Source organism: Oncorhynchus kisutch, linkage group LG4, assembly GCF_002021735.2.
Source record: "Oncorhynchus kisutch isolate 150728-3 linkage group LG4, Okis_V2, whole genome shotgun sequence".
Lineage (NCBI taxonomy): Eukaryota > Metazoa > Chordata > Actinopteri > Salmoniformes > Salmonidae > Oncorhynchus > Oncorhynchus kisutch.
Genome location: NC_034177.2, coordinates 19,919,439 through 19,942,887, shown reverse-complemented (window position 1 = coordinate 19,942,887; position 23,449 = coordinate 19,919,439). Strand labels below are relative to the sequence as shown.

Genomic DNA, 23,449 nt, shown 5'->3' with positions numbered 1-23,449 from the left:
GATTCAGCTGTTCAGGAGCCTTATGGATTGGGGGTTAAAGCTGTTTAGAAGTCTTTTGGACCTAGACTTGGCGCTCCGGTACCGCTCGCCGTGCGGTAGCAGAGAAAACAGTCTATGATTAGGGTGGCTGGAGTATTTGACCATTTTTAGGGCCTTCCTCTGACACCGCCTGATATAGAGGTCCTGGATGGTAGGAAGCTTGGCCCCAATGATGTACTGGGCCGTACGCGCTACCCTCTGTAGTGCCTTGTGGTCGGAGGCTGAGCAGTTGCCTTACCAGGCAGTGATGCAACCATGCTCTCGATGGTGCCGTTGTAGAACTTTTTGAGGATCTTAGGACCCATGACAAATCTTTTCAGTCTCCTGAGTGGGGAATAGGCTTTGTCGGTGCCCTCTTCACGACTGTCTTGGTGTGTTTAGACCATGATAGGTTTGTTGGTGATGTGGACACCAAGGAACTTGAAGCTCTCAACCTGCTCCACTACAGTCCCGACGATGAGAATGGGGGCGTGCTCGGTCCTACTTTTCCTGTATTCCACAATCATCTCCTTTGTCTTGATCATGTTGAGAGAAAGTCCCTATAGGCTGTCTCATCATTGTCGGTGATCAGGTCTACCACTGTTGTGTTATCAGCAAACTTAATGATGGTGTTGGAATCATGCCTGGCCATGCAGTCATAAGTGAACAGGGAGTACTCCTCTGAACAGTTGATGTTGAGATGTGTCTGTTACTTGAACTCTGTGAAGCATTTATTTGGGCTGCAATCTGAGGTGCAGTTCACTCTAATGTACGTATTCTCTGCAGCAGAGGTAACTCTGTCATACAGTAATGATGGACTGTTGTTTCTCTTTGCTTATTTGAGTGGTTCTTGCCATAATATGGACTTGGTCTTTTATTAAATGGGGCTATCTTCTGTATACCACCCCTACCTTGTCACAACACAACTGATTGGCTCAAACACATTAAGGAAAGAAATTCCACAAATGAACTTTTATCAAAGCACACATTTTAATTGAAATGCATTCCAGGTTACTACCTCATGAAGCTAGTTGAGATAACGCCAAGAGTATGCAAAACTGTCATCAAGGCAAAGGGTGGATGATTTGAAGAATCTCAAATATAAACTATATTTTGATTTGTTTAACAATTTTTTGGTTACTACATGATTCCATCCATGTTATTTCATAGTTTGGATTTCTTCACTATTATTCTACAATGTAGAAAATAGTAAAAATACAGAAAAACCCTTGAATGAGTAGGTGTGCCCAAACTTTTGACTGGTACTGTATATATTCCAGAGAGGTGAGAGAAAATCTGCAAATGCGTTTGGTGTCAAAGACATGTAATTATATGGTCTGTCTGAATTCACAAGCCTCTTTTGACCTCCCGTTTATTAACAAAGTATTTTTTACCTATCACCATATAATCTGAATTTCACAATTTACATGCGTGGGTTTCAGGCGTGGAAAGTCAGAGTTGGCCAATCTTCAGACAATTGGAATTCACACAAGCCAGGGTATTACTTGTTTCCACAAGATGTCAATGTGTCAGAAATCCATGTGTATGAATTCATAGATCTAAGTCACATGAGCTGATAGTGCCCTCAAGCTGTAGCAAAGATTGTAAACACTGTTCAACTGGATCGTTGAGTATGGAGCCTACATTAGAATGAATGACTGCCATAAATCAGTCTAGAGGGTTTAGTCTGCAAAATATTTGCTCATAGTTCCACATAGACTACAACTTGTGTTCCAAAACACATGTAAAAAGAGCACATTTGGGAAGAATGGCCTTTGATTCAAATCTCATACGTTGATTTTATTATGGTGCATAAGGAACAAAAACAATGCTTTAAAGCTATTCAAATCAAATCAAATCAAATTTATTTATATAGCCCTTCGTACATCAGCTGATATCTCAAAGTGCTGTACAGAAACCCAGCCTAAAACCCCAAACAGCAAGCAATGCAGGTGGAGAAGCACGGTGGCTAGGAAAAACTCCCTAGAAAGGCCAATACCTAGGAAGAAACCTAGAGAGGAACCAGGCTATGTGGGGTGGCCAGTCCTCTTCTGGCTGTGCCGGGTGGAGATTATAACAGAACATGGTCAAGATGTTCAATGTTCATAAATGACCAGCATGGTCGAATAATAATAAGGCAGAACAGTTGAAACTAGAGCAGCAGCACAGTCAGGTGGAAGTTGAAACTGGAGCAGCAGCATGGCCAGGTAGACTGGGGACAGCAAGGAGTCATCATGTCAGGTAGTCCTGGGGCATGGTCCTAGGGCTCAGGTCAGTTGAAACTGGAACAGCAGCATGGCCAGGTGGACTGGGGACAGCAAGGAGTCATCATGTCAGGTAGTCCTGGGGCATGGTCCTAGGGCTCAGGTCCTCCGAGAGAGAGAAAGAAAGAGAGAAGGAGAGAATTAGAGAACGCACACTTAGATTCACACAGGACACCGAATAGGACAGGAGAAGTACTCCAGATATAACAAACTGACCCCAGCCCCCCGACACATAAACTACTGCAGCATAAATACTGGAGGCTGAGACAGGAGGGGTCAGGAGACACTGTGGCCCCATCCGAGGACACCCCCGGACAGGGCCAAACAGGAAGGATATAACCCCACCCACTTTGCCAAAGCACAGCCCCCACACCACTAGAGGGATATCTTCAACCACCAACTTACCATCCTGAGACAAGGCTGAGTATAGCCCACAAAGATCTCCGCCACGGCACAACCCAAGGGGGGGGGGGGCGCCAACCCAGACAGGATGACCACAACAGTGAATCAACCCACTCAGGTGACGCACCCCCTCCAGGGACGGCATGAGAGAGCCCCAGCAAGCCAGTGACTCAGCCCCTGTAATAGGGTTAGAGGCAGAGAATCCCAGTGGAAAGAGGGGAACCGGCCAGGCAGAGACAGCAAGGGCGGTTCGTTGCTCCAGAGCCTTTCCGTTCACCTTCCCACTCCTGGGCCAGACTACACTCAATCATATGACCCACTGAAGAGATGAGTCTTCAGTAAAGACTTAAAGGTTGAGACCGAGTTTGCGTCTCTGACATGGGTAGGCAGACCGTTCCATAAAAATGGAGCTCTATAGGAGAAAGCCCTGCCTCCAGCTGTTTGCTTAGAAATTCTAGGGACAATTAGGAGGCCTGCGTCTTGTGACCGTAGCGTACGTGTAGGTATGTACGGCAGGACCAAATCAGAGAGATGGGTAGCTATTGATTGATTGACTGAAGTCTACTACCCTAAAAAAAATGTATAATTGTATAACTTTATAAGACATTTAAATGACCCGATAGGTAGACAATAAGACATGAAATCATTGACTTACTCTTGGAACTATGGAGTGGTGTTCGTGCAGTGAAGGACAACAAGGGCAGTCAGAGAAAACAAGAACATCTCTCCATCTCTTCAACTGCAGATGAAACAGCCAAAGGGTTCCTGGAGGATCAATAGCACTGACCACTGTAAAGAAAAACAAAAGTGGAATACAACTGCCATTTGAATCAATTATCTACTATATGATCTAATTACCTGTCTTAAGAAAAAAAACATTCATAATTGAACTATTTGCCAAAAACATATCCAGGCAATAACTTTAAAAGTCCTAACAAAATAGACAGAATCTCAATACAGAATTTGAAAGAATATGTACCCCACTGAAAAAGACAGCAATTCTTACTGTATGGCCACTTGTTTGGGCCATGAATTAACGAAATTATGGCTACCTTGGGCAAACACAGTATATGTACAAGGAAATAATGAACTAGAGACAAATGAGACTTTGGGGTAAATTACGCAATTCGGGTTCATCAGGGATTTACATAGGTTGCATAAAATGGGGTCATTTACGAAGTGCTTCTCAAGTCACATTTGTGTGTTAAGCAATGTGTGAGCCAATATGGTTTATACAATGTAGGCTACATTATTGCACATACAGGATAGGCCTACTCTCTATTTTGTTTGACCTAATTTCAGATTGAACACATTATATACCTAGGCTATAAATGATGTGTGTGGGTTTTTTTTGTAAGAAGAAGTTGCATGTCTTAAAGAAATTATTAACTGTGCCAATCATCAAACAGGCCTAATGGGCATTACATGTGCTTGCACATTTCTTCCAGCAGAGAGGGCCAAATTCAAATTTACAGTATGCAAACAACAAACTATAATTTTCAGTGTAGTTTATAGGCTGTGCTACAATGATGCAAGATAGGTTATGTGTGGGGACAACACATGATCTATTTGATTACAAACTATTCAAATATGTCAGGAAAAGTAGTTTCCTTGCTTATATTCGGTTTGTATCATTGCACTTGATAGGTGGCTTTAATATTTAATGAATGGGAAGTCACTCAATGCGCACAGAGAAAGGGTTTTGGTGTAATAAGGAAATCACAGCAGAAATTGAACTTTGGCAGCTGTGAACAAGAACAGGCAAATAAACACATACCGTAATATTATAAACCATTGGGATTGAGGTCTCTGTATACATACAGTTGAAGTCGGAAGTTTACAAACACTTAGGTTGGAGTCATTAAAACTCGTTTATCAACCACTCCACAAATTTCTTGTTAACAAACTACAGATTTGGCAAGTCGGTTAGGACATCTACTTTGTGCATGACTCAAGTAATTTATCCAACAATTGTTTACAGACAGATTATTTGTATCACAATTCCAGTGTGTCAGAAGTTTACATACAATAAGTTGACTGTGCCTTTAAACAGCTTGGAAAATTCCAGAAAATTATGTCATGGCTTTAGAAGGTTCTGATGGGCTAATTGATATCATTTGAGTCAATTGAGTCAAGGCCTACCTTCAAACTCAGTTCGTGCTTGATATCATGGAAAAATCCAAAGAAATCAGCCAAGACCTCAGAAGAAAAATTGTAGACCCCCACAAGTCTGGTTCATCCTTGGGAGCAATTTCCAAACGCCTGAAGGTACCACGTTCATCTGTACAAACAATAGTACACAAGTATAAACACCATGGGACTACGCAGCCGTCATACCGCTCAGGAAGGAGATGCGTTCTGTCTCCTAGAGATGAACGTACTTTGGTGCAAAAAGTGCAAATCAATCCCAGAACAACAGCAAAGGACCTTGTGAAGAGGCTGGAGGAAACAGGTACAAAAGTATCTATATCCACAGTAAAACAAGTCCTATATCGACATAACCTGAAAGGAAGGAAGAAGCCACTGCTCCAAAACCGCCATAAAAAAGCCAGACTATGTTTTTTAAAATTTTACTAGGCAAGTCAGTTAAGAACAAATTCTTATTTTCAATGACAGCCTAGGAACAGTGGGTTAACTGCCTGTTCAGGGGCAGAACGACAGATTTGTACCTTGTTGACTCAGGGATTTGAACTTGCAACCTTTCAGGTTACTAGTCCAATGCTCTAACCACTAGGCTACCCATGGTTTGCAACTCCACATGGGGAATAAGATTGTACTTTTTGGAGAAATGTCCTCTGGTCTGATGACACAAAAGTAGAACTGTTTGGCTATAATGGCCATCGTTATGTTTGGAGGAAAAATGGGGAGGCTTGCAAGCCGAAGAACACCATCCCATCCGTGAAGCACGGGGGTGGCAACATCATGTTGTGGGGGTGCTTTTTGCTGCAGGAGGGACTGGTGCACTTCACAACATAGATGGCATCATGAGGAAGCACAATTATGTGGATATATTGAAGCAACATCTCAAGACATCAGTCAGGAAGTTAAAGCCTGGTCGCAAATGAGTCTTCCAAATGAACAATGACCCCAAGCATACTTCCAAAGTTGCAGCAAAATGGCTTAAGGATAACAAGGTCAAGGTATTGGAGTGGCCATCACAAAGCCCTGACCTCAATCCTATAGAAAAATGTGTGAGCAGAACTGAAAAAGTGTGTGTGAGCAAGGAGGCCTACAAACCTGACCCAGTTAGACCAGCTCTGTCAGGAGGAATGGGCCAAAATTCACCCAACTTATTGTGGGAAGCTTGTGGAAGGCTACCCGAAAAGTTTGACCCAAGTTAAACAATTTGAAGGCAATCATACCAAATACTAAATGAGTGTATGTAAACTTCTGACCCACTGGGAATGCAATGAAAGAAATAAAAGCTGAAATAAATAATTCTCTCTACTATTATTCTGACATTTCAGATTCTTAAAATAAAGTGGTGATCCTATCTGACCTAAGACAGGGAATTTTTACTACGATTAAATGTCAGGAATTGTGAAAAACTGAGTTTAAATGTATTTGGCTAAAATGTATGTAAACGTCTGACTTCAAGTGTACATGAGGGAAATGAGGAGAGATCATAACCATCAAATTTGGATTGTGATCTTTAGGAAATGTCATTGGACCTGGAAAATGGAGATATGCATTGTTGATCTTTCAAAACACTATTACACAACACAATACCCAGAAGTGAGACAGAAATAATTTGAGCTACAAAATGTCCGTCCCTGTTCCATCCTGTTTGTTATCATTGTTGGATAATCTTTCATTTGGTTTGTAAAGGACTTACTGGCATCTGTTTTTATGTGCATTCTAAACGTTATACCCCAATCCAGGCCCACGTTATTATAATTGCTGAAGCAGAAGCAACTACAAAAGTAAGAGGTGATACACCCCTGTCCAGACAAAGCAATGTGCACCTTGTCTGTCCCTTGTTAATTGGTCTCTATTAACCTCACCCTGTAATTCATTCTACCCCTTTGTTGGGAAAATGGGTACTTTGTTCAAGGAAGGCTGTGTTTACTGGAAACAATTGGACCTCTTCCAGTTGCATCATTCAATAACTCAGCAGCCAAAATGACAGAAACCAGAAAATGATACACACACACACAGCTCCTCTGTTCATCGAAATCTGCTTCTTAGTTTACCTTAATAGCCCACCTATAATTTAGCCCAAACAACTACCTCTTTCCCAACTGTATTTAATTTTAATTTATTTATTTATTTTGCTCCTTTGCACCCCATTATTTTTTATTTCTACTTTGCACATTCTTCCATTGCAAAACTACCATTCCAGTATTTTACTTGCTATATTGTATTTACTTTGCCATCATGGCCTTTTTTTTGCCTTTACCTCCCTTCTCACCTCATTTGCTCACATTGTATATAGACTTGTTTATACTGCATTATTGACTGTATGTTTGTTTTTACTCCATGTGTAACTCTGTGTCGTTTTATCTGTCGAACTGCTTTGCTTTATCTTGGCCAGGTCGCAATTGTAAATGAGAACTTGTTCTCAACTTGCCTACCTGGTTAAATAAAGGTAAAATAAATAAATTAATTAATTAATGGGAATATAAATGTATTAATATTATGGGCTAATTATGGTTTCCATGTCTGTATTGATGCTGAATTAACATTTAATTTTGTTCAATGTACAGTATAGGCATATGAGGCTACTTTGTACAAGATTATTATTATTTGGTACAGAGATTACTTTTTTGTGTGTCTCTGTTATTGCTTTAAGGAAGCTGAATCAGGTGTAATGGTGTAACACTTTTTTGTGTGTCTCTGTTATTGCTTTAAGGAAGCTGAATCAGGTGTAATGGTGAACATTTCACGGTAAGGCGCATGCGACACGTAAAATTGTATTTGTCTGTAGCCTATTTTGAAACCAAAGGAGAGGATGTGAGAGCCATGTCTGACAACACCCAAGCCTTGGTCCCAGCCTACTCAAACAAGCCTTGGTCTCAGCCTAGTCAAACAAGCCTTGGTCCCAGCCTAGTCAAACAAACCTTGGTCCCAGCCTAGTCAAACAAGCCTTGGTCCCAGCCTAGTCAAACAAGCCTTGGTCCCTGCCTAGTCAAACAAGCTTTGGTCCCAGCATAGTCAAACAAGCCTTGGTCCCAGCCTAGTCAAACAAGCCTTGGTCCCAGCCTAGTCAAACAAGCCTTGGTCCCAGCCTAGTCAAACAAGCCTTGGTTCCAGCCTAGTCAAACAAGCCTTGGTCCCATCCTAGTCAAACAAGCCTTGGTCCCAGCCTAGTCAAACAAGTGACCACTGGCCATGTACCAAAGGACAAGCTGATCTGGCCATACTGGGGTCCAGCCATTATGAAAACTTCTGAGACGAATACTTTCCCATTTACTATACATAATTTGAAAATCACATCCAATGATATAGGCCAAGCTATAGCAAAAGTGAACTTAGTAAAACATTATTGAAGTTTAAAAACAGCCGGAATTGAAAGTACTATTGTTGATGATGGTATTTGTTTTACTCATGTAGCTATAGGCCTATTCAAAATAGCTGAGAATGTTACGAAGGTGGGCGATAGACTGTGGTTCAGTTGGCTAAATTGTATTAAATGCAATTGGTGGCTATGTTTATTGCTGTACATTCTGTACTCATCTATTTATTTTGTTTTAAATCGTCAGTAACTTCCACAGGTAAGAAATACTGTTTGCGATCCACGAGCTTCAAGCCACTATTGCCGCGTTCAAATCAACTGGGAACTCGGAATTCAGAAATCTCCAACTTCCGACTTCAGTGCGTTCAAGAAGACTGGGAAATCAGGGGGGGGGGGGGGGGGAATGCTCCGACTGGAGAACGTTCAATTCAGTTCAATGGGCTTTATTGGCATGGGAAACATATGTTAACATTGCCAAAGCAAGTGAAGTAGATAATATACAAAAGTTAAATAAACAATAAAAATGAACAGTAAACATTACACTCACAGAAGTTCCAAAAGAATAAGGACATTACACATGTCATATTATGTATATATACAGTGTTGTAACGATGTGCAAATTGTTAAAGTACAAAAGGGAAATAAATAAACATAAATATGGGTTGTATTTACAATGGTGTTTGTTCTTCACTAGAAAATGGCAACAGGTCACAAATATTGCTGCTGTGATGGCACACTGTGGTATTTCAACCAGTAGATATGGGAGTTTATCAAAATCGGATTTGTTTTCAAATTCTTTGTGGATCTGTGTAATCTGGGGGAAATATGTGTCTCTAATATGGTCATACATTTGGCAGGAGGTTAGGAAGTTCACCTCATTTTATGGGCAGTGTGCACATTGCCTGTCTTCTCTTGAGATCCAGGTCTGCCTACTGCAGCCTTGCTCAATAGCAAGGCTATGCTCACTGAGTCTGTACAGAGTCAAAGCTTTCTTAAGTTTTGGTCAGTCACAGTGGTCAGGTATTCTGCCAATGTGTAGTCTCTGTTTAGGGCCAAATATAATTATAGTTTGCTCAGTTGCTTTGTTAATTCTTTCCAATGTGTCAAGTAATTATATTTTTGTTTTCTCGTGATTTGGTTGGGTGTAATTGTGTTCATCCAACTCCGGAGCTCGGACCTCTTTCTTAGAGCTCCGACTTTCCGATCTGAAGATCGCTGACGTCATTATTTGACCGCGTACTTTCCGAGTTCCCAGTTTCTTCAGTGCACCATGAATGAGCGACATCACTGATGCTGCATTCATATACTAGTCGGAACAAGGCAACTCGGAAATGTACGACTCGCTAACTGGCTTTAGTTATACACGTGCCGCATTCAACCAATTAGCAAATCGTAAAGTTTCCGAGTTTCCTAGTTCCGACTAGCAATTGAACGTGGCAGGAGTATCCCACTGTGTGACATACCGAGTGACGACAGCAGAGGAAATATCTGCTTGCAAGATGGCGGCGTCTATCAGGAAGTGAAGGAAACAACAGAAAATAAAAGTTGGACCAAATTCCTTGTTTTGGTCCATTTAAAGCAATAATTCGATTGAAAACATAACTGCGAACGGATCTTCTATTCAGAATAAGAAACACATTCGTGGTAAGTTTAATTTCAGCTTTTCGTAAAGCGTAAACACGGCGCGAACGACACATCGTCAGCTAACCTTAGCTATCAATCCCCTGTTCGATCGACTCAAGACTTCTCAAGCAGCTTGAGCAACATAGTTAGCTTGGTAGCCAGGCAAGCTAATAGTCGTCGCACTTCGATAGCATCTATTTGTTTAGCTAGCTAACGTTGGTGAACGTATAGCTAAGTGGTATTTAACGTTATTTTGAATGCTACTGAAAGATTGCTGTCAAATGTATGTTTTTGTTTTGTAGTTTTCAATCTTCGTTTAACTATCGTTATGTCTAGCTAGCCGCTAATGCTAGTTAGCTACGCTTTTGGTACTAACTAGTTATTTCAGAGAGCACCTTGGCTAGTGGTAGCTAGCTAGCTATCTCTGCCTTTGTACCAAAGATTTCCCCTAAATATTTTTGTACTGCTTAGTTAGCTAGTCTAGCTTAGTTCCCGGCATTGTAGCGACATGATTTGTCATCAAAGCAACTTTATTTTATTTATCGGACATGCATTTAAAGACAACCTTAACTATATTTGCTAGATATCTGGAAAGTATTTGAAATAACTATAGTAGCTAGAAAGCGAACTTGGCTTGTGTTTACACGAAGTCTATGGTATTGTTGGCTATTACGCTAACCATACATGTAAAGCCTTTACTTTACTAAAGAACTGCGTTCGTTTTTTTAAATTAAGTGGCTAGCTAGGTATTGCGTTTTTGAGTGATCATCGGTTGAACCTTTCGTTATGTAGTTAACAGAATACACAACAGGTTTTCCACATTGAAATTATACCTTTTTTCATAGTAATATTGATAGCCCTCACATCCCCGCTTTCTTTCCTAATCAGTGGACAGTGTGACCAGCTTTTCTTTTAATGTAAACTTTGGAACTCTAATTCACATTACATTTAACATCTCTCTTTTCATAACTAGTACTTTTGATAGGTTGGATATAAAGTAGTCAACCATATCCCAATATAATATAGATGGATAAGGCTCAGATGGAAAACAGACGTTTTAGAATTTATTTCAATTTGTTACATGCAAACCCACACAGAATTATGGAGTTGTGAGGTGCATGATAAGTCACTGGCAGTCAAAGGCAAGGCAGCACATCTCTTGTTTGGCTGAAAGACCTTTCTATGTGAATGTGGCATGTTTAGGGCCATAGGCACTAGCAGGCATATGGACTCTAGTCACAATGCAGTTCCAGACCTGTCTGCAGGGGTTTTTCTGGCTCAAAAGGGGGCTTAGGTAATGGGTGTGGTCGGAGCAGCTGAATTTTAGATGCCCCCATCTTGGTAACACATTGAACATTTGTGGAGCTGAGGGAAAATGTTGCTGTTTTAAGCTCATTCCCTGCCATTCTACATATTCTACCATGGAGCTGAAAGAAAATGTTGCTGTTTTAAGCTCATTCCCTGCCATTCTACATATTCTACTATGGAGCTGAAAGAAAATGTTGCTGTTTTAAAGAACATTTCCTGCAATTCTATGCATTTTGCTTTGGCTAATGTTTTCTTTTGCTCTAACATAGTAACAAAATCTGCTAAATTCATTGTTTTGGGGATTTTCAATTCTCTCTTTCAATTCTCCCATTTGTGATTGTTAGTTCTCAAAGATCATATTATAAAAAAAATATAAAGATCTCATTATCATCTACATACTCTCTATCTGGCTTTAGCCATTTAAGTTTATACTGAAAGCATTTTTCCATACCTAATATTTTTTTTATTACCCTGTTTGGACTTGTGAAGAGGGGAAATGTTGACACATGCATTGTGCTGAAGCTTTATTTGTGTTATGAGAGGGGAGTGGGGAAGAGCAGGAGGCGATGCATGTGTCATTGTAGCTTGCCTGGATTGTAGATCACTGACAGCTGTGAGGAGGCATTGACCCCTTAAGCTTTAGTCTTGCTTGTCTGAGTATTATGTGCAACTGCAGTGTAACTTTATAGGCCTAGCTGTAGAAAGGTTATCTCTTGTGTCTGCCTGGCATGATACCACAAGTGTTTTTTATGGCTGGCAGTTGAGATTCTCTTGATTCCTTGTAGGCACAAGTAAGGATAATTGCTCATGAAGAAATCAAATGACCGTTCTCTTACAAATCTATAGCCACTTCACAATTTCTTCCCAGCAGAGTACAATTGCCTTCGATGCCTGCAGGCTAGTGAGGGAAAATGCTAACGTCGGCACAGGTTGCCATGGTAGTTTTTCCATGGTCATTTCCCCTAGTGAGGGATGCTATTTGCTGATTGCCAGTTGAATATGCTGTGTTACTGAGCTTCCTGTTTATCCACCATGGCCGAGGAGAGCTAGATAGAGAAGGGTTAGAAATTCATGACATCAAGGCCAATGACCACCTCTCTCGCTCCCCACAGCTACTGGAGCTTAATGGCAACACACAGGCTCTTTAACTATCATGCAGGAATATGTCTACTGAATGAAAACCACAAGCTTCCCCCCTCTCCTTGCTGTGGGCAGTGCACCCCAGAGCTCGATCAATAGACAGCTGTTCACTTTGTGTGACACGAGTCGACATAAAGTCAGGAGTGTAATACGTTTAAAAATAAAAAAAACTCTACTCCCCTGTTCTTATTTTGTCACATCCTGTGAAAAATAGGTATTGACAAAAGCAAATGGATCTTACATAAATAATAAATGCTAAAAGTTGACTTCTTTTGTATTGAACATACAGTGGGGCAAAAAGTATTTAGTTAGCCACCAATTGTGCAAGTTCTCCCACTTAAAAAGATGAGAGAGGCCTGTAATTTTCATCATAGGTACACTTCAACTATGACAGACAAAATGAGGTTGGAAAAAATCCAGAAAATCACATTGTAGGATTTTTAATGAATTTATTTGCAAATTGTGGTGGAAAATAAGTATTTGGTCAATAACAAAAGTTTATCTCAATACTTTGTTATATACCCTTTGTTGGCAATGACAGAGGTTAAACGTTTTCTGTAAGTCTTCACAAGGTTTTCACACACTGTTGCTGTTATTTTGGCCCATTCCTCCATGCAGATCTCCTCTAGAGCAGTGATGTTTTGGGGCTGTTGCTGGGCAACACGGACTTTCAACTCCCTCCAAAGATTTTCTATGGGGTTGAGATCTGGAGACTGGCTAGGCCACTCCAGGACCTTGAAATGCTTCTTACGAAGCCACTCCTTCGTTGCCCGGGCGGTGTGTTTGGGATCATTGTCATGCTGAAAGACCCAGCCACGTTTCATCTTCAATGCCCTTGCTGATGGAAGAAGGTTTTCACTCAAAATCTCATGATACATGGCCCCATTCATTCTTTCCTTTACACGGATCAGTCGTCCTGGTCCCTTTGCAGAAAAACAGCCCCAAAGCATGATGTTTCCACCCCCATGCTTCAAAGTAGGTATGGTGCTCTTTGGATGCAACTCAGCATTCTTTGTCCTCCAAATACGACAAGTTGAGTTTTTACCAAAAAGTTATATTTTGGTTTCATATGACATTCTCCCAATCTTCTTCTGGATCATCCAAATGCTCTCTAGCAAACTTCAGACAGGCCTGGACATGTACTGGCTTAAGCAGGGGGACACGTCTGGCACTGCAGGTTTTGAGTCCCTGACGTCGTAGTGTGTTACTGATGGTAGGCTTTGTTACTTTGGTCCCCGCTCTCTGCAGGTCATTCACTAGGTCCCCCCGTGTGGTTCTGGGATTTTTGCTCACCGTTCTTGTGATCATTTTGACCCCACGGGGTGAGATCTTGCGTGGAGCCCCAGATCGAGGGAGATTATCAGTGGTCTTGTGTGTCTTCTATTTCCTAATAATTGCTCCCACAGTTGATTTCTTCAAACCAAGCTGCTTACCTATTGCAGATTCAGTCTTCCCAGCCTGGTGCAGGTCTACAATTTTGTTTCTGGTGTCCTTTGACAGCTCTTTGGTCTTCGCCATAGTGGAGTTTGGAGTGTGACTGTTTGAGGTTGTGGACAGGTGTCTTTTATACTGATAACAAGTTCAAACAGGTGCCATTAATACAGGTAACGAGTGGAGGACAGAGGAGCCTCTTAAAGAAGTTACAGGTCTGTGAGAGCCAGAAATCTTGCTTGTTTGTAGGTGACCAAATACTTATTTTCCACCATAATTTATATAGTTGAAGTGTACCTATGATGAAAATTACAGGTCTCTCTCATCTTTTTAAGTGGGAGAACTTGCACAATTGGTGGCTGACTAAATACTTTTTTGCCCCACAGTACAAACTAACATTTAGGCTTCCATAGGATGTAGTTCTAGATAATCTTATGTTTATAAATGTATTATAACCAAAATACCAATGCTCATTAATGTCTTTACTGCTAGGCTGAGTGAGTTGATCCACAGCCTTGGTTCCGGTCACTGTGCCTCAGTATGGGGGTGCTACTCTACTGCTCCCCCTCCCCGGCGTCAGCAAGTGCACTCCAGCGCTACCCTTTCTGCCAGAGCTCTGAAGGGCACAAGGCTCTGTTGTTGAGCGCAGCAGGGACAAGGAGCAGGGCGTGTGATTTAATGCACCCAAACAGCGCTCTCTTTTTTTACAGTCAGCTCACTGCTTCCCCTGACATGGACTTTTTGTGCTGTGCTACCACCACTCTTTCCCCTCAATCCAGAGCTAGTGATAAATCTAATTTATAGCTTCTGGGCCGATTGGAGCAAGAGTGAAAATGTAGAGTGGAGGAGGAGCAGAGAGAGGTGGGGGGAGTCAGGAATGGGTAATGGGTTTGACTGTTCCTGTCTTTCCTGGACTCTGGCCTTCATTAGGTAGGCTTATGGTTCATGTATTAAACATGAGCTGGTAGAGCCATGGTTCTTGCAGGAAAAAAGGGCATACTGTTCCGACTACACAGTCTGAGGCGACACATATAGCCTTTTATGGTTGGCTATGTTCTATGTGTGTCTCGGCCACATGAGCCATTCTGAAGATGATTAAAATGCAGAAGAGGGTGCTCAATGCTGTGCCTTTCAGTAGGCTGAGGAGTGTCAACATCCTTCTCTGGAAAGGCAAACGTTGTAATTTCAGCATGGAACTAATCCAGCAAGGAAATATTAGGGCAATATTAACAACCACATTAATGGATGAAGATGATTCTGTCATTGTCCAAGCTAGCCTAGGTTGTGGGTAGTGAAATGTAAGATTTCTATTTTAAAACATACCAAGCTGCAAATCTGGTACTTGTATGAAGTATTCTACCTGGAAATGTATTCATAACATAAGTAATATTTGTATTCATAAATAATAAAAAGTGTGTTTTGCATCTACTCAGAGCATTCCCACGAGTTACTACAGAAATGGATGATTAGCTGCCATTTCTGAATTTCTTATCAATTATGTGTGTAAAACTGCAGAGCCTGTCTTTCATTAGTAGTTCATTAATGGAGAAAGATTAGACACTGAGGTATCGAGTGTAGTGTTGCTGGTTGAGAGGATGGTATTTATTGTGTGCATGGTTTCAGTCAACTCGTTTGGAAGTATAACCTGGTCCCGGATCTCTGTGCTTTATCTTTATCCTCTGCGTGACAATGACAGACACTCGAGTTGTCTTAAGGAGAACTCACCAGACCAATTTGTTTATATTATTTAGTTTTGCTTGCCTTGCATGGGTAGATTTTGCAATCAACACCTCAGTCTATTCCTCACATCCTCCTCCCAAATCCGAACACACACCTATCACAAAGTTACGCTCAGCACGTCCGGTGCCAGCTTCCGTTGTTCACAAAACGTGTTTTACTAGCCTGAGTTACAAAACTATGCACCACCACCACCATTCATTTTTTTTTTTACTTTGTGAATTTTTACAAACATTCAAATTAATTGTGTGTTTGGTGTAGACTTACCTTGGCCTGACGGTTTTTGAAAGCCGTGTAATTCTCTCTCGGACAAGTTGAGAATTCCCTGTCAAGTAGAGAGACACTGAAGCCCAGCTAGCCTTGCTTGCCTCCAACCTCGAATGGAGGATGCTAACAAATGTTTTCAACGCTGCAGGAGCTGTGTTTATTTTTGCTTTATTCTGGGACAATGTAGACTGCCTGGACTTTCAATGTAGCAACTGTTTGCTTGCAGAGGACTACAAGGGAGAAGTGGCTGCTTTTAGCAAACAAGTCGTGAACTTACACAAGCTACTGGGGATTCCATGCCTGCCTACTTTTTCTTTCTCTTCTTCCCCATTAGCCGGATGCCGCTCTGGCCTGGTGGAAGTACCGCCACCGTTTTCCGGTCCGGGCTTACCTTTCCGGTCCGGGCGAGAAACTGCATGGCGGTTTCCTTCTTCCCTGGGGGCTTCAGATTCTAGATCGGACCCGGAGGTACCTGCGCCTTCGTCCTCTGTTCTGTCTCCCTCCAGTGGCTTCTACCTCGGGTTCTCCTGCCCATTCATAATCCAAGATGGATACAGCTGGCTCAGGTCCATCGGGCCCCACCGGCCTTCGTTCCTCAAGGGGTTTGCGAAACCACTCGAGACGAAGAATAGCCGGACCTCTTCGGTCATTGGCAGCTTCTAACGTAAAAGACACCTCTGTTCCCCGGACAAAAACCCTGTGTTAACTTGGAGCACAAGTACAGGATATCACAAGGCTGCTTCCGACCGTTTTGCGACCGCTGCCGGGAGCTGACGCTGTTGTAGTCCATGTGAGGTCAAATGTCATTAAGAGGGCTAACTCGGAACTGCTGAAAAATGATTTTAAATCATGGATTTTTGCTTTCAAAGATTCCAAAAAGCGGCCAATTATTTCTTGTCCGGTACACCTTCTGGAAACAGAATATGCTCTACAGAAATGATGGAGTCCATCCAAATCATCTTGTCTCCTGGACTCTGTCCACACATTTTGAAGGCTGCGTTGAGACTGACTTATCAATGACCCAAGCCCAGATCAGTAATCCATACGATTGTGTCGCTGAGTGGTAGTAATCCTGCATCAAATGTAAACTCTCCTAGGGGTGTTGGCAGTCACAATGTAAGTAACCTAATTTGTGCCCCCTCAAACTCTCCTGAATGCCTTTACAGCTATTGTATACACTGAACCATAATTATACTGTTGGCACTGAGACTGTTTATTTATTTATTTATTTTATTTTACCTTTATTTAACCAGGTAGGCAAGTTGAGAACAAGTTCTCATTTACAATTGCGACCTGGCCAAGATAAAGCAAAGCAGTTCGACAGATAAAACGACACAGAGTTACACATGGAGTAAAAACAAACATACAGTCAATAATGCAGTATAAACAAGTCTATATACAATGTGAGCAAATGAGGTGAGAAGGGAGGTAAAGGCAAAAAAGGCCATGATGGCAAAGTAAATACAATATAGCATGTAAAATACTGGAATGGTAGTTTAGCAATGGAAGAATGAGCAAAGTAGAAATAAAAAATAATGGGGTGTAAAGGAGCAAAATAAATAAATAAATTAAAATTAAATACAGTTGGGAAAGAGGTAGTTGTTTGGGCTAAATTATAGGTGGGCTATGTACAGGTGCAGTAATCTGTGAGCTGCTCTGACAGTTGGTGCTTAAAACTAGTGAGGGATAAGTGTTTCCAGTTTCAGAGATTTTTGTAGTTCGTTCCAGTCATTGGCAGCAGAGAACTGGAAGGAGAGGCGGCCAAAGAAAGAATTGGTTTTGGGGGTGTGCCCTAGTAGGAATTCAACTGTGGTCACCTCACCCTGCACTATCAGCTCAAACATAAATAACATTGTTACGTCTACTTCTGCTAAGCATCCCAGAAAAGAGCTAAAAATAGCCCACATTAACATATTTAGCATAAAAAAAGGTTAATTAAATCAATAAATTACTACTAACAGATTCATATTCAGACATATTCCTATTCTGTCTGATCTCTGAGACTTACTTAGAAAATACCTTTTGATACAGTGGTAGCGATGCATGGCTATAACATCTACAGAAAAGACAAATGCCCTTGGTGGCAGTGTTGCGGCCTTTATACAGAGCCAAATTCCTGTAAAGCTTAGAGATGATCTCATGCTAAATACTGCTGAAGTAAAATGGCTACAGGTTCACCTGCCGCACATAAAGCCCATTCTTGTGGGAAGCTGCTATAACCAAGTGCTAAATCTGTATCTGGATAACACACTATATATCGACTGGTCAATAAGCTGTTGGTAGACTGAGATTTTCTTTAGTCGAGCAGTTGCATATTTATCTTTTTTTCTCCCTGTGGTGCACAAGACACCTGTGATTTGCACCTGTCTCTGTGGAGACCACGGAGATGGCACAGTCCATCACTCTAAGACATGTGATACTGAACTTGTATGTGGTTATATTATGTAAAAAAATAATGGTAACTCTAATATTATTTTATACAGTGCCCTGTAGAATAGGTGCCTTTCCCTATGTTGCTATGTGCATAATAGCAAAGTTAACCAGCATATTAAGATTGAGCAGCAGCAATGAGGAGGAAAACGCCCTTGCCGTAGCTTAATTTTCTAAGAAAATTGAGGAGAGACGAAACCCCAACTTAATTAGGTCTATAATCAATAGCCTAACTGTTAAATGTGCCTGGCTTTCAATATACAGTACTAGTCAAATGTTTGTCTTTATATTTTCTACATTGTAGAATAATAGTGAAGACATCAAAACTATGAAATAACACGTATGGATTCATGTAGAAACCAAAAGTGTTAAACAAATCAAGCAGCGCGAACCACTGCTTTTAATCATGGTAAAAGCAACCTGAAACATAACCGAATACAAACAGTGTAGCTATTCCCTCAGCAAGGCAATCAAACAAGCTAAGCATCAGTATAGAGACAAAGAGTCGCAATTCAACAGCTCAGACACGAGACATATGTGGCAGGGTCTACAGTCAATCACGGACTACAAAAAGAAAGCCGGCCCCGTCGCGGACACCGATGTCTTGCTCCCAGACCAACTAGACAACTTCTTTGCCCACTTAGAGGACAATACAGTGCCACTGACAAGGTCCGCTACCAAAACCTGCGGGCTCTCCTTCGCTGCAGCCAATGTGAGTAAAACATTTAAACGTGTAAACCCTCCCAGATGGCATCCTTAGCCGTGTCCTCAGAGCTTGCGCAGACCAGCTGGCTGGTGTGTTTACGGACATATTCAAACAATCCCTATCCCAGTTTGCTGTTCCCGCATGCTTCAAGAGGGCCACCATTGTTCCTGTTCCCAAGATCGTCGTTTATTTCAGTTACCTTAGCTATCACTTCCGTCATCATGAAGTGCTTTGAGACACCAGTCAAGGATCATATTACCGCCACCCTACCTGACCCTAGATCCACTCCAATTTGCTTACCACCCCAATAGGTCCACAGACGACGCAATCCCACTGCACACTGCCCTAACCCATCTGGACAAGAGGAATACTTATGTAAGAATGCTGTTCATTGTTTACAGCTCAGCATTCAACACCATAGTACCCTCCAAATTCGTCATTAAGCTCGAGAACCTGGGTCTCGACCCCGCCCTGTGCATCTGGACTTTCTGACGGGCCGCCCCCCAGGTGGTGAGGGTTGGAAATATCTCCACCCCCCTGATCCTCAACACTGGGGACCCACACGGGTGCGTTCTCAGTCCTCTCCTGTACTCCCTATTCACCCATTACTGCGTGGCCATGCACACCTCCAACTCAATCATCAAGTTTGCAGACAACACTACAGTGGTAGGCTTGATTACCAACAACAACGAGACGGCCTACAGGGAGGAGGTGAGGGCCATTGAAGTGTAGTGTCAAACTGAAATGGTCCACCCACACAGACAGCATGGTGAAAAAGGCGCAAGAGCGCCTCTTCAACCTCAGGAGGCTGAAGAAATTTGGCTTGTCACAAAAAACACTCTCAAACTTTTACAGATGCATAATCGAGAGCATCCTGTCGGGCTGTATCACCGCCTGGTACAGCAACTGCTCCGTCCACAACCGTAAGGCTCTCCAGAGGGTAGTGAGGTCTGCACAACGTATCACCGGGGGAAAACTACCTGCCCTCCAGGACACCTACACCACCCGGTGTCACAGGAAGGCCAAAAAGATCAAGGACAACAACCACCCGAGCCGCTGCCTGTTCACCCCGCTATCATCCAGAAGGCGAGGTCAGTACAGGTGCATCAAAGCTGGGACCAACAGACTGAAAAAGTGCTTTTGTCTCAAGGCCATCAGACTGTTAAAACAGCCATCACTAACATTGAGTGGCTGCTGCAAACAGACTCATTCTCTAGCCACTTTAATAATGAATTATTGGATGTAATAAATGTATCACTAGTCACTTAAACAATTCCACTTGATATAATGTTTACATACCCTACATTATTCATCTGTTCAGTGGGGAGAACAAGTATTTGATACACTGCCGATTTTGCAGGTTTTCCTACTTACAAAGCATGTAGAGGTCTGTAATTTTTATCATAGGTACACTTCAACTGTGAGAGACGGAATCAAAAAAAATTATCCAGAATCACATTGTATGATTTTTAAGTAATTAAGTTGGATATTATTGCATGACAGAAATATTTAATCACCTACCAACCAGTAAGAATTCCGGCTCTCACAGACCTGTTAGTTTTTCTTTAAGAAGCCCTCCTGTTCTCCACTCATTACCTGTATTAACTGCACCTGTTTTTTTTATTTTACCTTTATTTAACTAGGCAAGTCAGTTAAGAACAAATTCTTATTTTCAATGACGGCCTAGGAACAGTGGGTTAACTGCCTGTTCAGGGGCAGAACGACAGATTTGTACCTTGTCAGCTCGGGGGGTTTGAACTTGCAACCTTCCAGTTACTAGTCCAACGCTCTAACCACAAGGCTACACTGCCGAGTTTGAACTCGTTACCCGTATAAAAGACACCTGTCCACACACTCAATCAAACAGACTCCAACCTCTCCACAATGGCCAAGACCAGAGAGCTCTGTAAGGACATCAGGGTTAAATTGTAGACCTGCACAAGGCTGGGATGGGCTACAGGACAATAGGCACGCAGCTTGGTGAGAAGGCAACAACTGTTGGCGCAATTATTAGAAAATGGAAGAAGTTCAAGATGACGGTCAATCACCCTCGGTTTGGGGCTCCATGCAAGATCTCACCTCGTGGGGCATCAATGATCATGAGGAAGGTGAGGGATCAGCCCAGAACTACACGGCAGGACCTGGTCGATGACCTGAAGAGAGCTGGGACCACAGTCTCAAAGAAAACCATTAGTAACACACTACGCCGTCATGGATTAAAATCCTGCAGCGCACACAAGGTCCCCGTGCTCAAGCCAGTGCATGTCCAGGCCCATCTGAAGTTTGCCAATGACCATCTGGATGATCCAGATGATGAATGGGAGAAGGTCATGTGGTCTGATGAGACAAAAATAGAGCTTTTTCATCCAAACTCCACTCGCCGTGTTTGGAGGAAGAAGGATGAGTACAACCCCAAGAACACCATCCCAACCATGAAGCATGGAGGTGGAAACATCATTCTTTGGGGATGCTTTTCTGCAAAGGGGACAGGACGGCTGCGCCGTATTGAGGGGAGGATGGATGGGGCCGTGTATCGCGAGATCTTGGCCAACAACCTCCTTCCCTCAGTAAGAGCATTGAAGATGGGTCGTGGCTGGGTCTTCCAGCATGACAACGACCCGAAACACACAGCCAGGGCCACTAAGGAGTGGCTCCGTAAGAAGCATCTCAAGGTCCTGGAGTGGCCTAGCCAGTCTCCAGACCTGAACCCAATAGAAAATCTTTGGAGGGAGCTGAAAGTCCGTTTTGCCCAGCGACAGCCCCGAAACCTGAAGGATCTGGAGAAGGTCTGTATGGAGGAGTGGGCCAAAATCCCTGCTGCAGTGTGTGCAAACCTGGTCAAGAACTACAGGAAACGTATGATCTCTGTAATTTCAAACAAAGATTTCTGTACCAAATATAAAGTTCTGCTTTTCTGATGTATCAAATACGTACGTCATGCAATAAAATGCAAATTAATTACTTAAAAATCATACAATGTGATTTTCTGGATTTTTGTTTTAGATTCCGTCTCTCACAGTTGAAGTGTACCTATGATAAAAATTACAGACCTCTACATGCTTTGTAAGTAGGAAACCTGCTAAATGGGCAGGTTATCAAATACTTGTTCTCCCCACTGTATATACTGTATATACTGTACTCTATACCATCTACTGCATCTTGCCTATGCCATCGCTCATCCATATATTTATATTTACATTTACATATTCTTATTCATTCCTTTACACTTGTGCGTATAAGGTAGTTGTGAAATTGTTAGATTACTTGTTAGATATTACTGCATGGTCGGAACTAGAAGCACAAGCATTTCGCTACACTCACATTAACATGTGCTAAAAATGTGTATGTGACCAATAAGATTTGATTTGACCTGAAATTATTTTCCAACAGTCTTGAAGGAGTTCCCACATATGCAAAGCACTTGTTGGCTGCTTTTCCTTCACTCTCCTGTCCAACTCTTCCCAAACCTTCTCAATTGGGTTGAGGTCGGGTGATTGTGGAGGCCAGGTCATCTGATGCAGCACTCCATCACTCTCCTTCTTGGTAAAATAGCCCCTACACAGCCTGGAGTTGTGTTGGGTCATTGTCCTGTTGAAAAACAAATGATAGTCCCACTAAGCGCAAACCTTATGGGATGGCGTATTGCTGCTGAATGCTACGTTAGCCATGCTGGTTAAGTGTGCCTTGAATTCTAAATAAATCACTGACAGTATCACCAGCAAAGCACCCCCACACATCACACCTCCTCCATGCTTCACAGTGGGAACCACACATGCGGAGCTCATCCGTTCACCTACTCTGCGTCAAATTTGTACTCATCAGACCGAAGGACAGATTTCCACCGGTCTGTCCATTGCTCATGTTTCTTGGCCCAAGCAAGTCTCTTCTTCACATTGGTGTCCTTTAGTATTGGTTTCTTTGCAGCAATTTGACCATGAGGGCCTGATTCAAACACATTCTCCCATGAACAGCTGATGTTGAGATGTGTGTTACTCGAACTCTCTGAAGCGTTTATTTGGGCTGCAATTTCTGAGGCTGGTAACTCTAATGACCTTGTCCTCTGCAGCAGAGGTAATTCTGGGTCTTCCTTTCCTGTGGCGGTCTTCATGAGAGCCAGTTTCATCATAGCACTTGATGGATTTTGCAACTGCATTTGAAGAAACTTTCAAAGTTCTTGACATTTTCTGGATTGACTGACCTTCATGTCTTAATGTAATCATGGACTGTTGTTTCTCTTTGCCAATTTGAGCTGTTCTTGCCATAATATGGACTTGGTCTTTTACCAAATAGGGTTATCTTCTGTATATCACCCCTACCGTGTCACAATATAGCTGATTGGCTCAAACGCGTTAAGACGGAAAGAAATTGCACAAATTAACTTTTAACAAGGCACACCAGTCAATTGAAATGCATTCCAGATGACTACCTCGTGAAGCTGGTCGAGAGAATGCTAAGAGTGTGCAACGCTGTCATCAAGGCAAAGGGTGGCTACTTTGAAGAATCTTAAATATAAAATATATTTAGATTTGTTTATCACTTCTTTGGTTTCTACATGATTCTGTGTGTGTTATTTCATAGTTTTGATATCTTCACTATTTTTCTACAATGTATAAAATAGTTTTAAAAAATAAACCCTTGAATGAGTAGGCGTTTCCGAACTTTTGACTG

General features: G+C 42.1%; 1 protein-coding gene and 1 pseudogene across 4 annotated transcripts in view; one reads left to right on the top strand and one right to left on the bottom strand.

Moving 5' to 3' along the window:
• The window catches only part of LOC109888548 (transmembrane 6 superfamily member 1-like), a 52,928-nt pseudogene extending 36,865 nt beyond the window's left edge, over positions 1-16,063 (bottom strand).
• Positions 9,614-23,449, top strand: part of LOC109889214 (protein strawberry notch homolog 2) — a 106,419-nt gene continuing 92,583 nt past the window's right edge. For 3 of the 4 annotated variants that reach the window (XM_020480470.2, XM_020480469.2, XM_020480468.2), the window contains exon 1: positions 9,633-9,783. The gene's annotated coding sequence lies outside the window, so the exon portion shown is untranslated. Of the gene's footprint in view, positions 9,784-23,449 lie in introns of all 4 variants that reach the window. The other variant, XM_020480471.2, reaches the window with a different exon arrangement.